Genomic DNA, 25,388 nt, shown 5'->3' with positions numbered 1-25,388 from the left:
TAATGTGAGCTGTGATTCCATAAACCAAAGACAGAGAATGGAAGAAATCGCCCAGGTGTGAGGGGCTGAGGGTTGGCTGGTGGAAAGTGTGTGGGAATAGAGAGTAACCTTGAAACATGCACTAGACATCTGTGTGGTGCTGTCCAGTCGACGATATTTCAGTGTAGAGGTCAGAGTTGGATGTACAAAGTTGGAAGCCATCAGCCATTTGTGGATATTGTTGTGAATGAGACGGCTCCAAGAAAGAACACAGAGAAGGCAAATCTGAGAAACTCCAACACAGCACCAGGATTGTTGTATAAGGACTCTTGTCACAATATATCCCTATATGGTAGACCTTGAGGTTCTTGGGGAGTAGAGGTTGACAAAGAGAAGAGACCAGCTTGGTGGAAATTCCTTTCTTGGCATGGGCTTCAGTTTCATCAAGTGTATCACTGTGGAGTTGGACTTGACATTCCTTAAAAGATTCTCTTCCGGGTCTAACATGCTATCATTCCAAATCTCTTCCAGTATTGTAAATCCCATAACCAGGAATTTTACTTTGGAGGAAGCTCTTGGCTTTAGAAAAAGGAGGAGAATTTGCTTGAATGAAATGTAAATACTTTATCGAGTATACATGTCATGTAATTTCAAACCTCAACTTTCCAATAATGAGGGAAGGACATAAGGAGTTTAAAGGCATCTCCTTGAATGACTAAACCACTTACACAGGAACATATGTCATGATTTCCACCATAAGTTATGCCATAGATGAGTCAAACTGGGAGAGCTAAATTTAGGACTTTTAAGGGCCCCTCCCCTCTCAATGTCAGAAGTTTCCATCTGGCACAGGGAAGAGGAAAATGCTGACACAGGCAGTATTTGATTTCTCCAGGATATCCAACACATCTGGATAAAAATAGCTGCAAGGAACACCCACCAGCAAGACTGGAGTACAAAGGTGGTGGGGTCCCTGGGTCATAAGAGATAACACAGTGACACACACACAAGAAGACAGACAAACAACAGGGCTTTGTGAGGATATAATGCCTGGAATCTGGGTGCCTGTGGTTTGGGGACTCTCACCACTGGGGACATTAGAAGAGGACCAAGCTGAAGAGGTGAGTGATCCAGATAAGACTTGATGGAGCACAGGGAACAAAGGGAAAGCAAATCATAGACCAGGATACAAGGAGAGATGGTGTAACTAGAGAGGCCACACCAGCAGCAGAACTAGGCTAAGGGGTGAAGTGGAGAGTCAAGGACAGAGCAAGCAGAGACAGAATAAGTTTCCTACAGGTCAAGGATGAATTCCACTGAGTTCTCACCATGGAGTTGCATCTGCGCATGAATTGCCATCAACCACTAGGGTAGACTTGTCTTTGAAGCAGCCTTGTGCACGCACCTGTGAACCCGCGTTGCTGTGAGATGTTCCTCTCTGCCAGTCTTGTCTCTGCCACCCAACGCTCTTAGCCTCTCCAGTAGCTGTGCTTTTCCTTTACATCTTGAAATAAACCACATGGCAGGCTAAACATCATAGGTTAATGCCATCACAGTAGGGTAGTAGATTATGGTTTCTTAGCTCCTTCTGTTCTCAAGGGCAATTATTAGTTTAAGTAAGAGGCAGTGCCCTGGTTTCACTGCATTATTGCAGGGCTTGTGCAAGTCAAGTGTACTTGTGGTGTGCAAAGTTGTTTACTGACACTCAACACAGACCCTTTTAGTTTGGGAATGGTGGCTCTAGAAGAATGAATAATGATGCTAATTGTACTTTCACACCCAAGCCATGACACGTTGACTCTAGTGCTAGCCAAGCAGCTGTGAAGAACTCAACACTAAACTGTGGCCATGGGGGGAAATAAATGCCACCATTGACTTCTAAGAACCAGAGTGTTGATGACACAGGAGCTAGAGGGCAGCTACATGACAGAGTCAATGACATACCTACTCCATGTGAAAGCATGCTACTGTCGTTCATAAACAGAAGGTCGGAGAAAGAAAAATGACAGTATAAAAGCACAAGATACCACTTTTTGCTTATCAGTTTGGCAAAGATTGGGGAGGAGTGCTAAAGCCACTGGCAAGTTGGCAAGAATATACAGGAGCAAATGTTTCTGAACACCGTCAGAGCCAAAGTTTGTGGGGGACAATTGAGCAATACGTGTCAAAATTCCTAATAGTCATACTTTTTAACCAAATCATACCTAACTCTAATATTTATCCTCAGTGTTGATAGGACAAGGGCACAAATATATGAGTTCAAGGATGCTCATCACAGCGTTTTATAAAATAGTGACAATCTGAAGCAAATTCAGTGGAATCTGGTTGAGGAAATTATGGTGTAATTCATGATGAATGCTATACAGTCACTAAAAAGTGATAATGTATGCTACCTTTATTGACATAAAAGATGTATGATACGGAGTTAAGCGACAGTAGCTTACAACATCGCATGTATAGTATAGATATTTATATTTATAAAAAGGGGATTATATTTCCATATCTGTATATATTTACAGGTATAGAAATGGTAATAGAAAGATTTTCACCAAAATATTACAGTGGTTTTCTCTGTGGGCTGGCATCATGAGAGAACTATATTTTCTGATTTATAATTTTTCAATATTTTCTGAGTTTTTAAATAATGAGCGTGTGTTAGTTTCATCATCAAAAAAAAAATAAGGCTGTAAAAAAAAGTAAAATCATAGCAGCCAATGTTTCAGTTACTACACATGTTAGGAGCCTAAGGAAATTAAAGAAATTGAAGAGAACTTTCAGAAGAGATGACCATTATTCTTAATAGATCTGAAGTAATCTTCTAATTAGGACAGATTCAATTTATGTATGTATCATTCTCGCTCTCAGACTCAGTGGGTTATAGCCTACATCCCAGTTGAAACAAAATGTTTTCAGCCCAAAACAGATAAGGTCATAAACCCATCAAAAGTGATGACTTTCAAAAAACTCCAGGAATTCAAAAAAGTAAGACAAAGAAAACTGTAGAAAATCATTTTAGCTTTTAGGAAAAAATGAGACCAAATGACTACAAAAATACCAGCTCCAAAAATGCTTCAACAGGAGAGAATAGAGAGCAAAAGACTGGCATATGGATATCAAAACTCCAGTGTCAAGGAGGTTTTGAAAACTGGTCGTGTGTCACCAATTATATATATCCAAGATCAATGTGACAGACACTCATTTCCAAGAGCACTGGCAAGTTTTTTAGGATTCTAAAAATCTCTTTTCAGTGACTGACTGATGATATAGCAATAATGTGAGATTTTAAAATTCATTTCATCATTGGTGACCAAATTCTAACATAAGAGAAAGGGAGAGAGAGAGAAAGAGAGAGCTGTTGTTACAGACCCATTGTGTTGACTTATATTTAAGATGTGCTTTGTACATAATTATCTTTTCTTCTCACCTCCAGGAAAAGCACAAAGAGGAGATTTCAACGATGGCCAAGTTGACAGAATCCATGAGTAAGTAACTTGAAATTTATTCTTCATTTTTGGTTTTGAATGGAAAACGACAAAATCTTGCAAAAAACACATCCCCTTGTGATTATCTGATTTGTCTTTCACTCTTGTGATAGCCAAGGTCTATTTAACACAGATCATATTGTGTTAATGTTACATCACGTGTTTTTCAAAATTCATCTCTCATGGTGTCCAATTCTGTGCTGAAATTGTTCCCCAACGTTATGGAGCTAAAGAGTCAAAATGAATTTTATTTGTAGCACTGCGTTGGGCATTGGGACCCACAATAATTTTAAACTGATTTTTAAGAGGTTTAGACAAAGTCTAAGACTGAAGTTTTATGCACAGATATTCCATAGGCTGGATAATCTAAAGAGAGGAAAGAATGGCTTATTGTTGTTAGACTTGTTAGGTGCTGTTCAGAAATTTCAGAGAGAACCGTTAAAAAATGGAGTACTTGAGATGTAAGCAGCTTGCAGTGATTTAGGTTTCGACTCTACCAGTGATAATAGTGCTCTAAGCTCTTAAGCCAAGTAAACAGGATACACAAAGCGTGTTGAAGAGAAAAGAAAAATTAATTATAATAAATCCTCCTGCAAACTGAGAAATGCAATTTCCTGTGTTGACGTTTAACTATTAAAGACCATGTGGATATGAAATAAATAGACAATGCAGACTTTTTTCCTTTGAAAAGGTACATTTTCCTAGTGATAGATTTCACATCTAAAGTGACAAGGGAAGCTTGTAAACACTTCTCCATTATCATTAGGGCCATAAACACCTACTTAAAATTGGCCTGCAAAATTAGCCATGGATCTTGCACAAATTTAACTGGCCCCTGTCTTCTCCTTCTACTATTCCTCAAATCCTGAGACTGTTAAATACAAGTGTTCTCCTGCAGCACAGTCAATGAGCCCTTATCTCCAAAGGTACCCCCCTCTTCCAAGAAAAGGTAATGTTACAAGGTTCTGTACATTGCATTTCTTTAATTCCTGACCCAAAACCTCTGCCTAATTTCAAATGTCTTGAACACATGCTAATTTCACGATGGAAATGGCAGCTCACAGGGACTAAGGGAAGGACAAGGTGCTCCCACGTCTCTCTTCTGCTCTTCTTTCTGGGTCACTCCCTGACCTCACTCCGTTCCACCCTTCTCTCTACCTCTAGCTTTGCAGATGGAAAAACGTTCCAAGGATTTGCCACTTGGTTTGAAGAACACCAAACTGGTTCTCTGTCAGGGAAAGGCCCTTGAGTTATAGAAGGTGTTCTTCTCAGACCTGGAATGAAATAGTGAGGGTACCAGAACCACTATGAAACTGACATGCCTATGCTGTCAAAATATGGAGCGAGATTGGGACACATCAAGTAATTCACAATCCACAGCACTTTCGCAGACTTAGTCCTAATCTCTAAGTCCAAAGTCGCCAACACAAAAGACTCACAGATTCTCTGAATGCTAGAAAGATCAACGGCTTGGAATCTAGCATCCTTTTCCATGAGTGGAGTCTGGGGTGTATGGTGCATTAAATCAAAGAGTGTCTTGTGTGAGTTATGATGCTAACAGGTTTTACCATGAGTCTCCTGTTAGAATTTGATCTCTAGTTCAGTGAATATTTTTTTACCTCACCTAACTGAATTATAAACCATTTAGGGCACTATAAGAGATCTACTGGTCAATATTTCTGATAAAGGTATTTTAATTTTTCTATATCTATTGGATCCAGATGCATTTAAATAAGAGCCCCTCCCTGGACCCTCCCTGATGTGTTGGTTTTCAGTTTCATGTTTGCCTCTACAATGATTCTAAGGATTTTGACCTATGCATCCACTGGCTTAAGAGAATTCTGCCAAAATTGAATTCCAAACCCTTCGATAGATGAAAGGGCATGGCCATTCTTCTAACTTACTCTGTCTTAAAAAAAAACAAAAAAAATAGAAGAAGAAGAAGAAAAGAAAAGATCACATAGATAAGCTCAATGCACAAAGGAAATTTAAAGTTTGAAAATGGACCTTGGAATCATGCCCAACATTCCAGTCCAGTGATCCTGACAAAGATAAAAAAAAAATTATAAAATACATGACATACTCCTACTTTTCAAGGTGCTCACTATGAAAGTTAATCACATGGTCAACACTAACAAATAGTTCATCAAAATTAAATTCCTGAATAACGTTATATATGACTATACATTTATTCTACATAGGAAACCTGGAAGGAAATAAATACCTAATTATTGAAGGAGAGCCTATCAGTGGGCTAAGCAAAGAATTAACATTCTTTTAAGAACTGCACAATAAATGTGATAGGAACATCAAATCCATGGCCACCAGAGAAAACGGACAAAAACAGAACCACCAATGCCTAGGACACAGTGCACTGAATGAGTGTTCAGAGCCAGGAAACACTCTGCTTGTTAAACTGCCAAGCAAAAACCATCCGGTTACTAGAATATCTCTCTGTCTAACTAGACTAGAGAGCAATTCATCTCCAATCACCATAGGGGTCCAAATGCTTCTGATGGCTATGCAAGTACCATCATGGGGATGGGGTATCTTCTAGAGCAGGGTGAGGAGTATTTCTTTCTATCACGTGCCATTAATCAACCACGTCAGAAACAATAGCATTCGTCATTTTTTTAAAGGGCAAGCAAGGGACGCAAAAATATTAACAGGTTTTCAAGTGTTTAAGGAAAAACAACTTTATTTAATAAATACATGATAAGACCAAAATATATCTGTCACATTGTTGAAGTGAGGAGGGTCATGATAAGGAAGAAAAAACAGAGAAAGGAAGAAAAAAAGATGAAATAAGAAAATGCACATGAGAAAAATACAGGGGGAAACATATGTATAAAAAAGACCCAGGGACATCCCTGGTGGTCCAGTGGTTAAGACTCCGAGCTTCCAATGCACGGGGCATGGGTTTGATCCCTGTTTGGGGAACTAAAATCCCATATACCGTGAGGCATGGCCAGGAAATAAAAATAAATAAATAATAAATAAATAAATAAATAATAAATAAATATTTTAAAGACCCAGAGAAGGAGCTATTAAGGAGGAAAGAGGCAAAATCAGGGGCAAAGAGAAGACAAGAAGGCAAAGAGAAAGGAGGCAAGGACAGATAATGACAAGGAGGCTCAGGGGGTCTAAAATTCATAAACTACACACTTGCATTCATTGGCTGTGGTCATTGAACATTTCAAAGCCTATTGTTTTTTTACCATTGCCCTTTGACATTTTAATCTCTGTTAGCATCTTAGACAAGGATATTCTCATACTTCATCCATCAGAAACACTGCTCCAAATGGGACAGCGGAAAACCCCACACTAGTGGAAGTTCCTCTGAACTTGCCAGTCAGTAGCCAGGATTTTACTACCCACGCACTAACGGAAACCAAGCTGAAAGTCTGACCCAAGTGGAGACTCCCAACCTTGTCCATAAGTAGGCACACAGTGACCCAAACAAGGAAACCAAATCCCACACTGTGCTGTCCTTAGAGGTGACGTTGAGGCTGTCGGGCTCTGTCCTGGCCACTCGAATCTAAGTCAGATGGTGACAAATTGCAGGTGTTGAGAGGCACGCAAATAGCCTGGGGCTCCAGAATCGTGATCTGTACAGAGTACCTTTGTAGGTTGTTCTTACATAGATTTCTGCAAGTAATTCTCTTCATGGTTGTCACCTGCCGATGTATCCCCCCATGCCTGGGAACCTGTCAGACACCACAGGGGTCCATTAATACTGTGGATTACAATCAAATGTCTGTCTTAGTGATGAAGTTGCAAGGGCAGGACAGGTGGGGATGCTTGGCCCCCATGCCTTCTACAGGTTTCAGGGCCCCTTCCTGAGCCCCACCCCCAGCGCTCTGCAAGCATTCTTGGAGTCCCACTTCTGCCTCTTTCTCCACATCAGTCACAGGTATGCAGTGCCTCCCTGCAGCAAGAAACAGTGTGCAGGGCCAGCTGTGGCTCACTCTGAATCATGACGGGAAAAGTTGACTTCTGTTGCTTTCTGTCACCATCCGCCAGCCTCTCTCGGGCACATGAGTCCCAAAGGAGCCCTTCTGGTCTTCCCCACGGATCATTCTACCCAGGTTGTCCCCTCAGTTAACCCTGTGGTTATCACAATCGTAACACATCTGCACAGGAAACGGTTACTCATCATCCTCCTCAAATAAAGAGCAGAGTGGCCACTGTATCCTGAGTAGCTTCAGAGTGGTCCTTTCCCGGCCAGGACAGAAGTGAGGGGACCCTGGTTCATCCCACCGCCCGGAGCCACGGGCCTGTTTCGTGAGGCACTTAGAGGTCTTGGCGGTCTGAATTAATGTAGAGGGAATTCCTCCTACTACGATTAAAGTAATTGTTCAAATTTAACCCAGACTTGAAATGTTCTAGCGTCAAATGAAATGAAGAGTGAGAACCAATTACAATCACCTCATATTAAATTAGCTTCATTAAAGCACAGTGGTTTTTTTAATCATTTATTCTCTCCTCATAGCAGCTGGAGCTGCTATTATCACTCCAGCATTGTGTTAAGTCCTGGAAAGATAAGGAAATGGGGTCCTGGCCCACACCATGTGCAGCGTTTGGGGGTGAAGGGGGTGGGAGACTACAGCACAGAGAATCAGGGTCTTGCAGAAGCCAGCTGGTAAGCACTGTAGCTGAAGGTGCATGCTTGCATGCGTGGGCATCATAAAGGCACCCAAAGTTACACAGGTTTCAGCAGGCAGCCAGTGAGAACATGAGTGCCCTGACCGAGGATCCAGGACCCAGCGTGGGGAAGCGAGGGCAGGCGGGGGAGACAGCAGATGGCTGGGCACATAGGCAAGAGTCAGGTCATAAAAGGACTAGTCTGCAGCTTCTGTTTTATCCTGTGGATGATGGGGAGGCACTTAAGACCCGCAGAAAAGCTAAGACAGGAAAGGTGAGGCAGGGGGCTGAGGCCAAAGAGCCAGGATGGGCCCAGGGGAAACCAGAATAATCCACAAGGGCAGGAATGGCCACCACCACTGCTCCAGAACCAGCCCCCTAAGAAGAGGAAGCTCAACTTGGAGCCACCAAGGCCAGGAGCAGGCATCAGGATTCTCCAGAGGAGCACATTTGTCCCAAAGCATTAGGGTTCCTAACAGTGGGAGAATAGAGACACCGCTCCCTTTGGTATTAAACCCATGGGGCCTGTCCCCCTTGCTGGGTACTGAAAGCTCCTTATCCCCATGCGGAAATGCCTGCCTACCCTCTCAAACACACCATTGCCAGTGCCCTGCCCTACGCCCTCTTGGGTGAAAGGAAGATGTCACGGGTCCAGGCAGATGTGGGTACCCAGACTTTGGCTTCTGTTCATGGCTGGTAAGATACCCCATAGCTGGATTGGGAGTTTAGGGCGATGGAGGATATTTAGGACAGGGCAGAGCTATTCTTTGCATGAGGTCATTAGGGCACGAAATGGCCCTCTATCCTCAGGGACGAAGGCTACATCAGGCCCACCAGATGGTGCTTTTTAAAATGTATCTTCTCCCTCTTGATAAAACTCAGACACTTTAAATATGGAAATCTGTCTCTCAGGCTCACCCTCACACAGGTAGTCACAGCATCATCTCAAAAGTCACACGACTTGATTTTTAAAGGTTATACTCCATTTATAGTTATTATAAAATACCTGCTCTATTCCCCATAACATTTAAAAATTGTGAATCACTATATTGTTCACCTGTAATTTATATAATATTATACATCAACTCTGCTTCAATTAAAAAATTAAAAAAGACAACAGAATACTAAATTCAAATCCTGAGGGAACTGATTTTCCACCCAAAAATTCATACCCAGCTGATAGGTAAGTGGGAGGAAAGAATACAGGCATATTACAATCAGAAAGCATCCTTTCAAAAAAAGGATCCCATGCATCCTTTAAAAAAAAATAAAACTTCAAGAAAGAGAAAAGAATACAAGAAAGAGGACACCATGGGTTATAAGAGCAGTGAAATTTTTAGAAAATAAAGGTGTAAATCTCGTTCATTAAATTCATGCTAATCGCTAGGAAAACTAAAACCAGATGCTGTTGACAGCATTTCCTCTGATGATTGGAAGTGGGTAGGAAGACCTTTTACTCTGTATTTTATACTCTTCTTTATTATCTGCATTTATTTTTGTTTTGGATACAATTACTTGTAATAAAAGATTTAATAAAACTTCAGAAAGGCACCCCCTAAGAAAAAAGAGTAACACGACTTAAAGACAAACCCATTGCTCTTGAGCACTCGTTCTTGCCCTTACACAGTTTAAATGGTCACTTTGTTACTTGTGATTATTATCTAAATGAACTCCTCTGTGACAGCCGCACAGGGAAGCATCGCTCCCTCTTGTTCCTGGAAAAGGGAGGTTTCAGGTCTTCTTAAACCCCTCCCCACACGCCCCATCACTGTCAGCTCTCCCTGGCAGTGTGCCCTTGACCCTCCTTGCTGTCTCGACCTTCTCTCTCCTGTCAAGTCTCCCTTCTCATGTACCTTCCTCCTCAACAAAGGGCACCTGTTGCTCTGGCCACCCAGCATCTCCTCCAGACTCTCCTTTGGTAGTTTCCCACCTCCCTTCCTTTTGCATCTCCCAGCCTGAGACCGTGACCCCCTCCATCCTGCAGGCAAGTTGATGCAGATGGGCCACGGGGCTGGGTGCCAGCACAGGTGCAGACAAGCAGCCCCTCCCCTTCCCAGCAGCTCTGCCATGTGCTTCTGGGGATAGGTTCTCCAGGCTGAGTCTCTCACTCTCCCGTGACTCTGGGAGCCCCGTCTTATCCCTTATCCATCCCGGCTGCCCACACTTGCCAGATTGGCTCTGCCACCTCAACTAGCAACTCTGACCAGAGCATCCTCCTTTCTGTATCTTCTTTCCTGGGTTACCTGCAGGACACGGGGAGGGGAGCACAAGAGTGGATGCCCAGAGAAGCCAGCGTGGAGGGGCAGCAGAACGCAGATGGATGCAGAAGATTTTATTGTATGATACGTTGGGTCCCTTCACAATATATCATTTCAGTCCCACCATTAGGCAGAAATGCTTCCTTTGATCCAAAGCAGAAGAGAGAGATCCAGCAGCCTCTTCCCTGCTTGTGCTCCTCTAAAAAGCTGTTGTTTTTTTACTAAGAGGCATGTGCTTTCCTTACTGGAATATATCTTTTAAATTCAAGGATAATCACTTTCTGCTTGAGATTACGGAGCTGTTCAGTTGGAATCAGAGATTCTAGCTTGAGTTCAGAGGCCTGAAATGGATCGTAGTCTTCATGGCGCTTAATGGCCCCAGACACCATCTCCATGGGGATGGACTTCATGCCCTGCCTGGTCCCCCCTTTTCCTCCCTCCCATGTCCCTCAATGTGAGGACTTCCTTGCTCCTTTGGTTTCCATCTGCTGCCTCCCTTCTGAGGCTCCCCTGACAACAGCCTTCTCCAAATAAGAATGACACTTCCTTCCTTGCCATCTCCAGAACAAGCATGTAATTTAAAGGATTTGACTGGTAGAAACACACAGCAATGTTCAAAGCAGCAAACTAAATGAGTAAATTTCAGCTTAGGGTGCCTTACATTTGTACAGATTATTACTGTTTTTCGTGAAAATGGAAATGTAGAAAATCTGTTTTCTCAAGTTCATTTTCCTTCCTTTAAGATTTTTGGAGATCACTTTCACCCTCACCTTCTGATGAATGTCTGTGACTTGGTTGGTGAGAAACTCACCTCTGACACTGACAACTTCTCTTGGGCCCTAGGAAGATCTAGACTGCGTTTCTTGCCTTGGGCACCATTGACATTCAGTTCTGGATAATTCTTCATTGTGAAGTTGTGTGTATTGAAGGATGTTTAACGGCACCCTTGACTTCAACTCATTAGATGCCAGTAGCACCTTCCCCCACTTGTTACAATCCATGTCTTCAGACATTACTAAATTTGCTCTGTAGGGCAGGTCACTCCCCATTGAGAGACTGGGAATCACTGCTCTAGATAAACCAGGAAGAACCAGTCCTTTCTTCTTATGCAGCAATAGTGGGACTTTCTAGTCAATTGCAGATCCCCCCGAGGTTTCAGTCTCCAGTATCACTCCCTGCTACAACCTCTACTTGATTAATGCAGAGATGGAAACCTGAGCCACTCTTGGTGGCCACCGAGAGAATCCATCTCCCTCGGCCACCTGGCTTCGGGGACCATCAAGTCAAGGGTATTTCTATTTTATTGATGAAGCCATTGGATGAAGCTTAGAAGGATAAAGGGATTTTCCCAGCGTGATAATGTCCAAGAGGAGAGTTGGAAACACCACGGCTCCTGGGATTGGCAGAAATAGGGGAGGTGGAAGGTGCTTGGGGAGAGAAATTGGAGACCTCCTTTCTCCCAGAAGCTGGGAGGGGTATCATTCTTTCCAAAACAGCAGTTTTTAGGACCTGCCCATTAGCTCTGGCAATAACAATTTTTCTCTATCACTTTGCCTTTCCGAGCCGTTGATGGTGGGAAGCCCGGCTCGGGGGCAGCTGCATCCACTCGGCCCTTCTTCACTGGTTTCCATGTGCCCTGATCTCAGAGGGCACAAGTGCCATCGGCATTTCACTGGAGTGTCTCCCTCTTTCATTGGGGATCGCAAGAACTCTGGTCCTCCTTCAGTTTCCACTCTTTTTACAGAAGGTCGTGGCACACAAGCAGATGTTCGAGGCACGAGTCACCACGCCACCAGCCCAGGTTGGCAACGTGGAGACAGTCGCCCTAGCCAGGCTGCCACCACCGTCCACTGGGGCCACGAGCAACCAAAAGTGTCTGTGTCCATCACCACCACCCCCACATCCACACACATCTCAGCAGCAGGCCGTGTTCCACAGGCCCTCTTTGCCCAGCCCATGGGAGTACGTAGGTGACACTCCAGGGCTGTGGAGGAGCTGTAATGCCCCGTCGGGACCCAAGTGCCGAGTCCCCCCAGTTGGGGGTCCAGCTCCCCCCTTGTCTTTGCTCCAGCCCAAAGGAAAAAAATAAACAAATGCTTTTTTTTTTTTTTTTTGCGGTACGTGGGCCTCTCACTGTTGTGGCCTCTCCTGTTGCGGAGCACAGGCTCCGGACGCGCAGGCTCAGCGGCCATGGCTCACGGGCCCAGCCGCTCCGCGGCATATGGGATCTTTCCGGACCGGGGCACGAACCCATGTCCGCTGCATCGGCAGGCGGACTGTCAACCACTGAGCCACCAGGGGAGCCCGAACAAATGCATTTTTAAACTCCCTCACCTCCCACTTCCTCCACTCTCCTTCCCTGTCCCCCACCTAATGCTGCCTCAGCTCTCTGTCCTTCCCCTCACCCCTCCCACGCACTGCCACCTGCTCCCAGGGCCCGCTCCACCCTCCCTCCACCTGCCACCATCTCTCAATCCCTCCCCTCCTTCCTCCCACTGCTCCCCATTCCTTCCCCTCCTCACATCAACCACCAAACCCCCTTCTCCACGTTTCTGCCGTCAACAAGTTTCATCAGGGGAAAGAGTGGGAACTCAGCGTCTCAGGCGTCCCTCTGTGCCCTCAGGTTGCAGAGAGAAGGATCCCCTGCACAGAGGTGTGGCCGTGAGGAAGGCCAGAGGGCAGGGGGGCCAATGGCCTACAGGGCGAGCAAGTGTGGCCAACCCAGAGCTGGAGGATGTGAGCATGTGTGTGTATAGGAAGCGCTTAGCTTAATATAAGGCATCTGAGATGTGAGCCTCAGATCATCGGAGGGAACAACAGCAGGGAACACTGAACTCTAAAGCCCAGGCTCCCAAGAGGACAGCACAGGCAGGGGAGAGACGCTGTCCAAACCTGAGGGCAGACCTGGACTCCTGAACATCTGGGTGGAGGAATTTGCTTTTTTACCTGTGCCGCCCTCTTGGCCTCATTGATACTCCCCACCAAAAGGGAATGAGGCCCTTCAGAGACTTTGTCATCACTCATCTGTCACCCGCTTGTCCCCTGGTGCTAGGCTGCTGCCCCCTCCCCCTTCCCCACCCTACTCTTCCTCCTGGGGACAGGTGTGTGAGCTGGGACAGCCCCTGGGCTCCCCGCGGCTCCCTCTGACTCTCCCCTGGAGAGGCAAGGCCTGCCGGGGAAGCACCTGGCTCCTGGCACTGGGGAAGACTAAAATCGGCTGACAGCGGATGTCACCTGGTGGGAGGGAGTCACTTCCCAGATTTCACCAAGTCTCGGCTTCACCGAGAGGAAAGAGCTGGTGGGGGGGGGTGTTCGGCAGTAACAACATCACTGCCTACATTTCTCGTGCACTTTTCTGCTTTGATTTAATCTCTCACAAGACATTACAATTTCAGGCTCAAAGGCGTTAAAAGGAAGGGAGGTGGGAGGCGGAGGGGGGTGTGTCTTGATGTTTAAATATTGACTCAGAGAATCGCTCTGCAGCCCAGAACTGCATTCATAAAGGTTGCTACACAGTTAGCAAGACATCTCTGGCATGCAGTCGTCCTTCTAGGGAGAGCATCTTCAGTCAGCATGGTCTTCTCAGGGTCTGACTGCCACTCAGCCACCTCCTAGCTGTGAGCCCACCCATGAATTACTTAACCCTTCTTCTCCGAGTTCCTGCGATGGAGCATAACAGCCACCTGGCATTGCTTTGATAATGTGTAAAAGGTAATAGGTATGTATATATAAGCTAATATATATACTTATCCATATAAGCTTGTATAAAGAATGGCATTTGAATATGTATATACACGCATAAGCTAACAGATATGATTGAAAGCTAATAAACATATATATTCATATAATCACATAATATATAACGCATGCAAAACATTGAGCATAGCAATTGTCCCCTATCAGGCCCTCAAAAACAAAAATGAACCTTCTTATGATCCCCACACCTCACTTTACTCACTATTCTCGAGCCCATTATAAAGCTATTCATATTGTGGGATTTTGTTACCTTGTACTATACCCAACTCTCTTAAAGGTCCAAGGGCTGTGGCATGGCCGTATGCTTTTATAAGTTGGCATTAGGTACTAAAAAATTCTTGTTGACTGATTTCAGCTACCTTAGGGATTTTAATATGTGGTGGTTTTTACCTGTTGTACCTTTGTTCTGACAAGTAATAGTTCACCTTATACTTGGACTTTCATCCTTGCCAAAGAGTCTCATTGTGGGTTTCATTGCTAAATACTGTAATCCTTTCAACTCAGTATACAGACACTTTCCTCCCAATATCATATGCTCTCTCCTGCAACAGATGTGATATTGATGATGTTTGCTCCCCAGATTCACACACAGTCCAGTTCACAGAATTAAGAGAGATAAATCTGGCTTTGGATTTCCTGAAGTCAAAGCCAAACCAAACATCACTCACTGCTGGGTTGCTAGGGATGCTTTCTTAGTAGATATTTAATTCAGATTATGGCTCTGGCTCTCACCTAGGAGTAAACGTGCAACTAAATCAAAGAAAGGTGCCCCATGGTCATTGTGTTCTGACTTCTAAATAATACCCTTCCCCAAATTACTATCTCCTCCAAGTTGCTGGGTCCCTAACCTGCAGGCACACGACTTTGCAGTCCTTTTTCCCAGCACACATTTTCAAAAAGGATGCTCTCATAGGAAAATGGATAGGAAGAAAAAAGTCTGGATTTTTTTTAAGCCAGAATGTTCTCATTCCCGTGTAAGATGCATATTTTTCCCCCACGGCTTTAATGAAAAGGAAGATGTGAGATGCATGTCTCAGAGCCTCCCATGGAAAAGGTTTTCTCTCCATTTTCTCCTGCCAGACTTGTACATGTTGCTCCACGACCATCAAGGAAGGAAGGAATCAGACTTTGAACAAGTCAAGCGTTGTGTTCCTCAAAATGCAGGATTCTTCCTTGCGTACAATATTTTAATCTAATTTTTTTAATAAATCAAGGGTGAGTCCATCACAAATAATTAACCAAGTAATCAATAAGTACTTACTAGCAGGCACGGAGAGTGTGGGGGAGGGGTGATAAATTATAAAGCAAGAGTCAGGACCTTAAGGCTGACATTAAAAATTAACACAACTTCGGACAACAAACTAACTCTTGTCCTGTTTTAAGGAAGTAGATGATAAAATTCCAAGTAAGTGAGGACCTACAGACCTCACCTTTTTTTTTTCACCAAGACATAAAATCAAATGAAGTTCAACTCACAACAACCCATTTCCTAGAGAAAAGTCAAGATTACGCTATAGTTCACCTCCCTGTCTTTCCATATTGGAAAGACCACAAGGTCATTATAGGGATAACCTTGAATCTGCTGGTTGTAAAACTAAAAAGTAAAGATTTGGACATTTCTGTACTTAATTATTATTGACCCTGGGGTATCTCAACACTAAAGGTGAGATTTGAAAAGGGAGAGACTCCTTCTTGGAAGAACGAGGAAGAATTTGGGAAAGCTGGGCCTTCGAGAATGGACAGGGTTTTACCAAGGAGGTGAAGAGGTGAGAGTGCTGCTGATTAGGGGGTGGCAGGGAGCTTGGGGGTCAAGGTGAGGTGGGTGGTCATTATCTTAGGAGAAAGTGGAGGCAGGAGAGCACAGGTGTATTTGGAGAACAATGATCAGGACACGTTGACTAAAGCTGGACATTTAAAGTAGGAAAATAGTAAGAGAGAAATCTAGGAATGGTGGATGGAGTCCTCAATGCTGGAGAAGAAGTTTCTAAGTTATCCTAAAGCCAAACATTTTCTGAAGTTTATTCCTAGGGCCATTAGTCCCATGACATCCTCAGACTAATTTCTGTGGTGTTGGTGGTTCAACTCGTGTAGGGGGTACTTGCCTCTCCCCTTGAGATTCCCATTGCCTATTAGTGTAGTAACGGCTTTAAGATGCTCTGCAGGAAAGAAGTCTACTTAACTTCTTTAATAGAGTGAAAAACTGGGCTCCACAAGAGAGCCACATCCTAATCCCTGGAACCTGTAAATGTTACCTCATATGGAGATGAAAGGGGGAGAGATCTTTGCAAATGGAATCAAGTTAAGGATCTTGACTTGGGGAGATTATCCTGCATTAAACAGGTGGACCCTAAATGCAATCACATATGTAGAGCAGAGGTGGCAAAGTGAAGACAGAGTAGAGATTTGAAGATGCTGGCCTTGAAGATTGGAATGATGCAGCCACAAACCAAGGACTGCCAGCAGCCCCCAGAAAGTGGAAGAGGCAAGGAAGAGGGAGTGTGGTCCTGCTGACACCTTGTCTCAGACTGCTCACCTCCAGAACTGGGAGAGAAAAAATTTCTGCAGTTGTGAGCCACCCAGGATTGGGTAGTCTGTAGTGGAGGGCCTAAGAAATGAACACAAAGGGGGATGTTGGCCTAATGACAAGTTTCCTCAGAATTACATTTGTCTAACAGTTATATGATTATAAAGATTATAAAGGTGCTAAATGGGAGATTAAGAAAAGATCTGAGATATAGAAGATCTAGGGGATTTACTAACTGGGAATTTTGAAATATCCTGATACTTACTGAGCCTCTAAGTTGACCAGAACAAAAATATGCACTATTTTGTATAAAGGCCCCTTTCAGATGTCAGTTCCACTAAAGCAAATTGTGCTGTCATATAAGACACACTCTAAATGTTTGTTAGAAATGGCTTGGCTCTGTGGCTCCAAGAAAGAGCAGCTGTCTTTCACTGAACCTAAAATGGGTGGTGAGATTTAAATCCTTATAAAAGAGAAATGAAGTTATGTAGATTTAAAGTTCTTTAAGAAATCCCCTCTCACTGGTCCACAGGCACCACCTCCAGCAAAACCATGGACCCCAACACCCAAAGGAAAGAAGGCATCTTCTCATTTCAAGCATATTGTCAGCAAAATATTCTTCTCTGTGCTGAGAAGGAAAACACAATTAAGAAGATTGTCTGGACAGATAATCCCCCACATAAAACAATAGCCAGACATCAGTTAGAGGCTATGGAGCACAGAGCTGTGTGGGTTTTCAGAAATGAGAGCTCCCAGGTTGTAGGAGCCCCGGAGCTGGTCCAGGGACGCTGGATGCTGAGTGGGGCTGAGGGGACAGAATTGGGCACCTGGGGACACCGCCTTCCCCACCCACAAGGAGTGGGGTCACTGCCATATCCTGACACATTCTTCATTGTCAAATGGTGTCTAGGGGCTACTCCCCAATGCCCAGACCTTACGTAACAAGGGACTTGTCATCCTCCACGTGCATCCCGATTGTTCTTACAGCTGTCTCTCAAAAGGGCAACTTCTGGGCAACTGGCTCATCCAGAACGGTAGCTGCAAGTTGCAGTTCAGTTCAGTTCAAAATGTCTCCTTTGAAACACTGTGAATGCAATGCTTTTTTTAAAAAAATTAATTTTATTTATTTATTTATTTATTTTTGACTGTGTTGGGTCTTCGTTGCTGTGTGCGAGCTTTCTCTAGTTGTGGTGAGCGGGGGCTACTACCTCGTTGCAGAGCACAGGCTCTAGGCCCACGGGCTTCAGTAGTTGCGACGCGAGGGCTTCTCAGTGTGGCGGTTTTTCTTGTTGCAGAGCACGGGCTCTAGGCACACCAGCTTCAGTAGTTGTGGCACGTGGGCTCAGTAGTTGTGGCGCGTGAGCCTAGTTGCTCCGCGGCATGTGGGATCTTCCCGGACCAGGGCTCGAACTGGTGTCCACTGCATTGGCAGGCGGATTCTCAACCACTGAGCCACCAGGGAAGCCCTGCAATGCTTTTTCTAACAAATAGGTGTGACAAGTTCCTGTGAGTTGATTCTCCTCCCCAGTTTGAATCCTTGCATTGACTCAGATACAAAATCACATCTCTGGCTGCTCCTGACTTCTGCTTGCCTAAAGAAATCTTTTAAATGATACAACCATTTGATAATATAATCCTAACACAGTATGATTACAGCAAAGCTCTGTCATTCAGCATTTCTTATGTAGTTGCTGTGTGTCTGCTCTTTTCCTGGATAAGATGGAAGATACAGACTCTATCAATGGAGTAGAATTTTCTAGTTGATTAACCAGACTCAGTTGTCTGGAATCTTCCTATAGCCATATACAATACAATTAGGAAAAATAAGAAAATGACAAGGAAAAAGAAAGTACTCTACATGTATCCCTTACACAGTAGACATAAATATTCGTTAAGTGAATGACTGAAAGCAGAGATTGTTTTTGAAAAATAATTATCCTCTGAAGGGGAGTAATGGCTTTGAGTTTGGGGTTTCCTTTTGGGGCGATGAAAATGTTTTGGAACTAGATAGAGGTGGTGGTTGCACAACACTGTGAAGGGGCTAAGTGCCACTGCATTGTCCCCTTTCAAATGGTTAATTTTATGTTATGGGAATTTTACCTCAATTTAAAATAAATAACTACTTCCCATATTACATCCTGAGGTACTGGGAACAGACAGATTTAATCATGTCTTCACAAAACTTTGCTACAGTGATTGTGATGACTAAGAAGCAGAAAGGTCCATAGACCAATAAATCCTTGCATGGGAAAAGTTTTTACGCTGCCAAACTATTTGATAAGACCAAAGTACTTCCAGAAAGTTCTCTTTCCCCTGTCAATTTATGGCCATCTACATTAGAGTATTTATTTTTGAGTCTGGACTACTTGAAGCCTTTCCCATAAATATGGAATCCTCAAAATGCAAATTTTATATCCCTGTGTTTCGTAGACACCATAGTTCTTTTCATAAGAGAAAAAACTCATTTTCTTGATGAGGACCCTGAAGCAACACTGCCGGTTAACCCATTGGCACAAGGTGGGGTGGGAACTGGAGGGAAGGCAGAAGAAGCGAGCCTGAAATAAAGGCCCCCAAATTTCTATGTTGAGGGAACAATTTTTTACATAAAAGTCAGGGTTGAGAGAGGTGGCATAAAAGAATAAAAATGACTAAAACTGCAACTTGGGAGATGGGCAGAACCCATGTGTCATGATATTTTGATGTATTTTGGCAGAAATCAAAACAAATAACCAGATAAAGGATTAGGCGCTTGACAACAGTGCTAGAGGGAAAGTGACAAATCTGGCAACAATGTACACAAAACAGCATGTCCCTGACACTAGGGAAGTAAGAGCAGACATCAGGAGGGCTATGTCTTGTCAATTATTTATGTGCTGTGGTGTAGTAAGAATATATGTGGTCTTGTCCCTGAGTCCTGGAACAGGGCTTCAAAACCCCTTGGAGTTTCTTCAGTGAAAAGAGTGTGTTTGTTCTGCTAACAAGGTGACTCATAATGGGCCCCTAGTTCAACCCAGGATGGGGGCTGGCCACCAGAAATACCAAGCCCAACCTTGGTGCAGGGGAAGGGACTGGAGATTGAGTTCAGTCATATGGCCCATGACTTCATGAATCATGTCTATGTACTGAAACCCCCAATAAAAACTCTGGACATGAGGCTTGGTGGAGCTTCCCTGTTGGTGAATACATTGACATCCCGGGAGGGCGAAGTGCCCTGACTCCATGGGGAAAGGGCATGGGAGCTCTGCCTCTCTCCTAGATCCCACCTATGTGTGTCCTTTATAATAAACGATAATTGCAAGTCTAGCACTCTCTTCAGTTCTATGAGACCTTTTAGTGGATTATCATACCTAAAGGCATAGTGGGAACCCCAGAATTTATAGCTAGAAGTGCGGTAAGACATATAGGTCAGAAGTGCAGATGGTCTGGGGACCCCTAAAATGCATCTAGCATCTGAAGTAAGGACAGAGCTGTGGAGAACTGAGCCCTTAACTTGTGGGATCTCGCACCATCGCCAAGTGGTTAGTGTCAGAATTGAATTGCAGTGCACCCAGTTAAGGTGGAAACAGACCATATATATATATATATGATTTCAATTTCTCCCTCACCAAACAATGAAATACATCCTTTAACAGGTAAAATTCTGACAGTTTAACTTTGGAAACCCAAACAGAAAAACCTCCTTCAAAACTTTATGCAATGTACTTTCGTTCAAAATTATGAATTCTGATATATTCCTAATGCTATCTTTGGCTCTCTTTTTCTCAAGCAGAAGAAATATTACTTCTATTTACCTGAAATTAGAAAATTAGGTGGGTTTTTTTAATCTATTTTCCTCTCAGCCTTTTTTCCAGATTTTTCTGGTGGGAAAATTGTTTAGAATTTAATTAATGGCTTCTTGGTGACCTGGCTTTCTCAACAGCCAAATATGAAAGATAAATGAATCAACTTATGGCAATTTTGGAAGGCATACCTGCATTCTTTTAGGAGCCTGTACGTACATCAGAACCAGTAGCATAAAGATGCAAGAAAAAGCCAGTTTTAAGAAGACTGACAGATTTACTAAAAAGCATAACCACATAATTTTACAAGTAGTACATTATTTGAGAGGGAGTATAGTTTGAGACAGTTTTTTCTTTTAAATATATTATCGCCTTTCAGATCTCCAAACATTCTCAAACTCTCTTGTCATAATCACTCTAATAATAAGTAATGATGGATTTCAAATGCCAAGAGTTAACAAGTCTAAGAAGCAAAAACAGAACAGCCTCAAGTTTTGAGGTTGACATGACATTCTGATTTCAATTCTAAAATCAGACAACTTAGCATAATATGCTTTTCAAATAATAAGATCTTACATTAATTTTCCCTAGAACTTTCCAGGCAAAATGGTCAATCAAATTGAAACATATTTGGACTATTTGACTGTTTGCTGTCCCCAAAAATCCAGAATAACAACAGAAGAAATTATAAACAAAAACTTAAACAATAACCACCTAAGGCAAATATCCCGTTGGTCCAATGTAGATGAGACCAAATAATATGGAAAACTATTCAAATATCCAAACAATTATAATCATACAAAAAGAGCTTTCATATTAATGAAGGGGTAAAATAATATACTTGTGGAAATTACCCACACACTTAATTTTTTCAGCTCATCAAATATATGTTTGATCCCATCTGTTAATATTTTAAAGTTTCTACCCAACCTTTGAAGGGTCGTATCCTACAGTTCATACCTCTTACCAGCAGGATTCACAACCATTTTGATCCTTGCCTGAAAGGCAAAAAGATTGAGTACATATTGTTTAGAGCCTTAATATACATCCTCTAATGGAGAAAATGTAGAAGAGGGTGAGGGAAAGTTTAAGAAAAAAAATCAGAATTATTCCTCTTGAAATCACCTCTGTTTCTCAGCAGATTAAAAATGTCAGTGTGACAAAAGAACAAGAGAAAACACATTAGGACCACATAAGAGACCTAAAAGGTAACTGGGCTGGGGGAGGGGAGTCTTATCATAATGGAGAAACTGTCATTTTTAAATTGACTGTGTTGTAGGTTACTATAGAGACCTACATTTCGTGACCTGATGTGGGGCAGTGAACCTACAAAAGTTTCATGACAATCAAAGCCTGCACACACTTAAGCTTTCATGGAGTAATACATGGGGTTCTGTCATCATTTGGATGTCACTGGCTTATTAGGAGCCCCGAGGAAGGGCCACTGCATTCTAAACTGGCATGCTGTATGTTCTATTAAGTTGCCTCATTAGTCCCTGCCTGCCTTGCACGGATGTCTCCACACTGCAGAAGCCCAATGGACTGAAAGGCTGGTTTCCATGGAGATGTTTTGCAGCTTTGCTGGTATTTCCTATGGAAGGGAAAGAGACTGCCGCGGTGCTCAACGTGTACACACACACACACACACACACACACATGCACACATACTTTTCAGTTAGACAAACTGGCTATAGAGCAAGAAATATAAGATAATTGAGAGGGGCTAGTGGGGTTTGAGGAATAAGGACTGGATTGGGGAACGTTTGGGGGAGGATCTTTTTTGAAGCATCTGTAACCTTCGGATTATGTGTTCAGCAGAGAGTGAAGAGAGGGCCATTTTGTCTGCATCTGGGCACAGGCGGATGCTGTACCTGAGGGGACAAGACTTCCTGTGAGGGCAGGAGGGCTGGCCAGGTGTGGAGCTAGAGCCGAAACCCTCCCCAGAGAGCCAGGGAGACAAGGAGTCCCTTCCCAGGGTAACCGTGTGCCTCAGCATAAGCGTATCGGACCCAACAACAGCAAAAACAGCCAACCCTGGCAGGTGATTTCTGAACCAGGATGATGTTCTATTGTTGGCTGACTTGGAAAGGACTATGCACAGCCTGATGAGAATTTCAGGCCTGAAACTCCCTCTTGCTCTCGCAATAAGGAAAATACTTCGGTGAAGTGTGGGAACAATTTCTTTTTATTTGGGGATCTGGTCATGGTCTCAGAACCACCATTATTAGATGTGTAACTTCTGTGTAACTTCAGAGGATTTACTTGACCTCTCTGTTTTTTATTTATAAAACAAAATTAATAAGTTAGTATTTGTATAGCATTTAGTATGTGTTGTGGGCTTCTGCAAGCACTTTACTTTCTCACTAGTTTATCACAGCAGGCTTCGGGAACAAATGCAGTTATTATCCTCGTGCTATGGGTGAGGAAACTAAAGCACAGAGAGATTAAGAAACTCACTCAAGATCACACGAAGAGGAAGGAGCGAAGTCAGGGTTCAAACTCGTATCACCTGGCTCTAAACCCAGGTTCTCAGCCTCCGTGCTACAATGTTAAGAGGTACTGAATCATTTTTAATCTTCTTGCTTTACCTGCAATCATGTATTTAAACTTAACAGTTCTATAAAGTTGGTGCTAATAGACTTCAGATAAGGAAACTGAGGCACAGAGAGGTTGAGAAAAACTCAACTGGCCCAAAGCTACACAGCTAAAATAGGAGGGGGTTGGAATTTGAACTCAGGCATTCAGGTTCCAGAGCAATCATTCAAGGATCTGAAAAGATGGCAGTAGAAACCGCCAGAAAGGGGGCAGCTTGGAGAAGCACATGTGGCCGGTGGCCAGGGTCAGAGCGGCATCTCTTGGTCCAGCTCTGTTGAGTGGGTTGCCTTGCGGTTGGGAAGTGAGGGGCTTGCTTCCCTTGGGACCGGAACAGCAGGTCGGTCCACCTGTGCCTCCCCACCAGCCATGCTCAGCACAGCTAGCATACTCGGAGTCACTTCCCCCGTGAAGAGATCCTCATCAGAAGGTTTCACTGCTAGAGCCAGAGGTACCCGCTCTGCCAACCAGCAAGACCCTGCCCACCAAGGTCCAGGCTGGTCCCTAACTTCTCTCGGGGTCAGCATGACTTGATGACTTCAGACAGCTCACGGTCCCAGCAAGAGGGTGGGAGAGGTGGAAAATACATTGTGACAAAAAGTGGAAACCAACTGAAAACACATTGATCTTTCAATGTGTAGTTTGTTACCCTGAGAGCATATGTTCACATAGAACAAGAGCAACATGGATATGGACCAGGAATTATTGATTTTATCTACCGGTGGTACCTAGGGCATAGAAGCATTCTCAGGCCCTGGCTGTCACTTCTCCCCTCTCCCTGCCACGGATTTGAGAGTTGAACACCACAAATCTAAGCCCACTCTCCTGAAACACAAGGGCCTTATCTGTTCTTGGAGCCCTCAGCACCTGGCACAGTGCCTGGCACAGAGAAGGGTGTTCCAGGAGGGCCAGCACTGGACCCCCAGCACTAGGTACCCACTGGAGACCTTCTAGGATGGCAGTGCAAGGCAAGGAACCCAGGGTTGCTCTGGCCTTGGCCTCTGTCTGGCTCTGCCCCCTTCAGAGGCCAGCATGGCCACCGCCTTTCCCTGTGGCTGCCTCAAATGAGGAAACTGGAGGGGGGCAGAGGGGGCGGGGCAGGTGGAGGTCTGGGGCTGGAGGTGGGCATGCAGGGGGCAGAGCCCATGTTCACCCAGACACCCGCCCCCTCCACTCTCTGCTTTTGCTCTTGTCACGGTCTCACCACTGTGTCCCAAGGCCTACGCCTGAAATATCCTGCCACATTGTGTGTGCTCACGTTCATTTATACGATGGGGGTTAAGGCCAAGGGCTCAAAGCTTTCAGCAGACCCCTAAAGGGGAGCAGTTCCAGGAAATAAGATCCCTGCTCCCCCAAGTCTGGGATCTGAGTACTTTTCAGAGAAGTCACCTGACATAGTCAAAGGGGTTCTTGCTACTCCACCAGAGACCACCCCCTTCTTCATCCAGGCCCATGATCAGCCATGTGCTAATTTCGAGCCCAAAGCCCTTGTCGTTGCTCCCTTACAACCCATCCAGGCCCCAAATGTATGGGGATCGGAACGCACACTTACCGGCTACGTTTCTTAACTTTCTGGGGCTGCTTTAAAGACCTACTTTGTCTAAGGCAAAGCCTATTGGATCAGATGATCTCCCTGGAGCACCAACTTTCTCCCCTGGAGGACCGCCTCTCGCCAAAACCCCATTCTGGAGACTCAGCTCTGTTACCTGCCCCATATGGCTTTGTAGGGCTGACGAAGGCAAGATTCAGTGATCACGTCTATTTCCTTAATGGCCAAATAAGATGACCCTTCAGTTAAATTCCCAGCTCCGATGCTAGGTTAGGTGGACACCTTTCTTTTCCTTCCTGCAGCTAAACAGACTCTCTGAGACTGAACAATGCTTCACTCTCCCCAACACTCAGCTCTGAGAGGCGCACGGGTCTGGGAACCTCCAGCATGACCCAAGGTTGGGGGTAGGCGGGTGAGGGAGTCATTTTCGGCAGCGCGATTCCTCAAATGCTAGCGTGACCAGCCCTGGTATGATTTCCTCAGTGAGTTCTGGGCAGCCAAAGCCTTTTTTGTATAATCCGGAAGACAATTTTACATTCTTTCCAACTTAACCGGGGAGGAGGGACCCTCACAATTGGCCAAGTTCCTTCCATTTCTCGGTTCTTCCAAGGTACGAGTCTATTCCCTGCTCTCCACCTGAGTAGTATAAATAGCACTGCCATTTAATTGTCTTGCCGGGTTCTCACTGTCCCCATGTATCCTTCTGAGACGTCTTTATATTGGCAGAATGTTTCACCAACGTTATGTCTCTTGGCTAGTTTCCCTGTGTCTCCCCTTTCACTGCTCCTAGGAGAGCACTGCTGTACTAACCAGGATACTGCCAGA

Source organism: Phocoena sinus, chromosome 4 (assembly GCF_008692025.1).
Source record: "Phocoena sinus isolate mPhoSin1 chromosome 4, mPhoSin1.pri, whole genome shotgun sequence".
Classification (NCBI taxonomy): Eukaryota; Metazoa; Chordata; class Mammalia; order Artiodactyla; family Phocoenidae; genus Phocoena; species Phocoena sinus.
Note: the sequence above shows the minus strand (reverse complement) of the source record.